Source organism: Branchiostoma floridae, unplaced genomic scaffold (genome assembly GCF_000003815.2).
Source record: "Branchiostoma floridae strain S238N-H82 unplaced genomic scaffold, Bfl_VNyyK Sc7u5tJ_537, whole genome shotgun sequence".
Lineage (NCBI taxonomy): Eukaryota > Metazoa > Chordata > Leptocardii > Amphioxiformes > Branchiostomatidae > Branchiostoma > Branchiostoma floridae.
Genome location: NW_023365887.1, coordinates 19,984 through 21,861, shown reverse-complemented (window position 1 = coordinate 21,861; position 1,878 = coordinate 19,984). Strand labels below are relative to the sequence as shown.

General features: G+C 43.2%; 1 non-coding gene across 1 annotated transcript; it reads right to left on the bottom strand.

Annotated features, from left to right (window-relative positions):
- Positions 1 to 1,224: 1,224 nt before the first annotated feature.
- Trnam-cau lies at positions 1,225 to 1,297 on the bottom strand. The gene has a single exon. It is a non-coding gene; the product is annotated as a tRNA-Met (tRNA).
- Positions 1,298 to 1,878: the final 581 nt, after the last annotated feature.

Genomic DNA, 1,878 nt, shown 5'->3' with positions numbered 1-1,878 from the left:
TCCCCTTCCCCCTACATCTGACCAATGACGTCCAAATGTTCCAAATGTTTCAAAAGGATTGAGAGACTCATGCGCGGGATCGGCCGGAGCAAGATTGAAACATTTGGAACATTTGGACGCCATTGGTCAGAAGTAGGGGGAAGAGGGCCAATCACGGCCTGGAGTATATTTGCAATATGGCTGCCTCTCGGTGGACACGGTCGCGTCTGTGTGTTTTTGTGAGTATTTTAGGAGTGATTTTTGTCTTCGTTTTGACGATAGAGAGTAGTGCAAGCACAGCTATTGGTATGGTAGCTTTGTTCACGTGCTTTTTGTAAACGTAGTCACGACCTACGCATGTTGGTGGGAACAGATGTGCCTGAAGATTAGAGTTCGGAAAACAATCAGGCCATCTTTGTAGTTGTGTTTAGGTCTGCACATTATGTGACGCCTCAGCCACCATCTTCACTGTCCATCCGATGATTGCGCTGCGACCATAACGTTACATTGACAGTTTGTTTAGACTACGTAACAAAAGATTCACGACATATTTTACTGATCTCGCTTCTCTGCGTTCTGGGAACTGGGGACTCGCAGACTGGAAAATTTGCATTTCAGTGGCGAGATGGAAGGATGGAATGTTGACAAGATGACACCTCGCCACTCTTGTTGTAGAAGTTGTCCTCGTCACAACGCCCTTTCAATCTGTATCCAGAATGAAATAACCATTTTATCTGAGATTTATTTGAGTTTTATTTCTTTGCCTTTGCCCAGACATGCCTGGGCCAGCCGACATTGTCTTCCCTTGGGCCTAACCTCTGGGCTCCTAGCATATCACATGATCCAGTTTTCGCGGGAACCCGACGGATGTGGAGTGACAGATGATTTATTGCCCAGCTGCAGCGGTCAGGTCTGTGATTGTAATCATAATTTGTAGCCTCGCTAGCAGGCTTACTGTTGGGGCCTTTCTTTTTCTCTTTATATACTATTACAGTGTAACATCGATGTTATATGCTGTTTTCTAATTGTATGTTGGTTTTTCTACACATGGTTTCTAAGTCTTGTAACGGAGTGAAGCTTTTGTGTACGCGCACGGTAAACTTTATAACTTTTTGTTATAGTTTAACGTTACTATTTTCGTTTGTAAAAAAAAAGGTGTTAAACCAAAATAATATGTTTTGGTAACCTAGATATGGTGTAGTTTGAGTAAGTAAGAATATTTTGATAAAAAAAATGAAAAAGATCTGCCCCGAGTGAGGATCGAACTCACGACCTTGAGATTATGAGACTCACGCGCTGCCTACTGCGCCATCGAGGCATCTGGCAGAGAGAGAAAGGACTGACAGTTATCACCACTTCCATATTCTGTACGAAAAGCCAGGTAGATTATTTTGGGAAACTTTTGAATAATGGTTACAAAAGGCAATTTTTATAGTATTCTGACGACAGTCATGGTCTCAAATATGAATGGAACAACCTGTTTGCTGGACAATAAGCTTATTTGGAAAGGACACGCTAAGAATTGTGGGAAGTGTGAAAGCATGACTGTTGTAGTAGCGTCATCTTGCGACCACTACTAACACTGCAACTAGCACTACTAATACTGCAACTACGATAAACAAATTTGTTTTTACAGTCTTCAACAACAAATCAACAACTTAAAATTAGACTATTTAGCCTGTGGCGTTGCAAAACTACGAAAGCTTCACCCTCCTTTTTCAGCACTGGAATCCAGTGCTGAAGATGGCTTCAGCACTGGAGACCGAGTGCTGGATGTTCGTCAGCACTGGAAAACCAGTGCTGACGCGCTCTCAGCACTGGAGACGCGGCTTCAGCACTGGAAATCGAGTGCTGAATGTTCGTCAGCACTGGAAAACGAATGCTGACGCTCTCAGCACT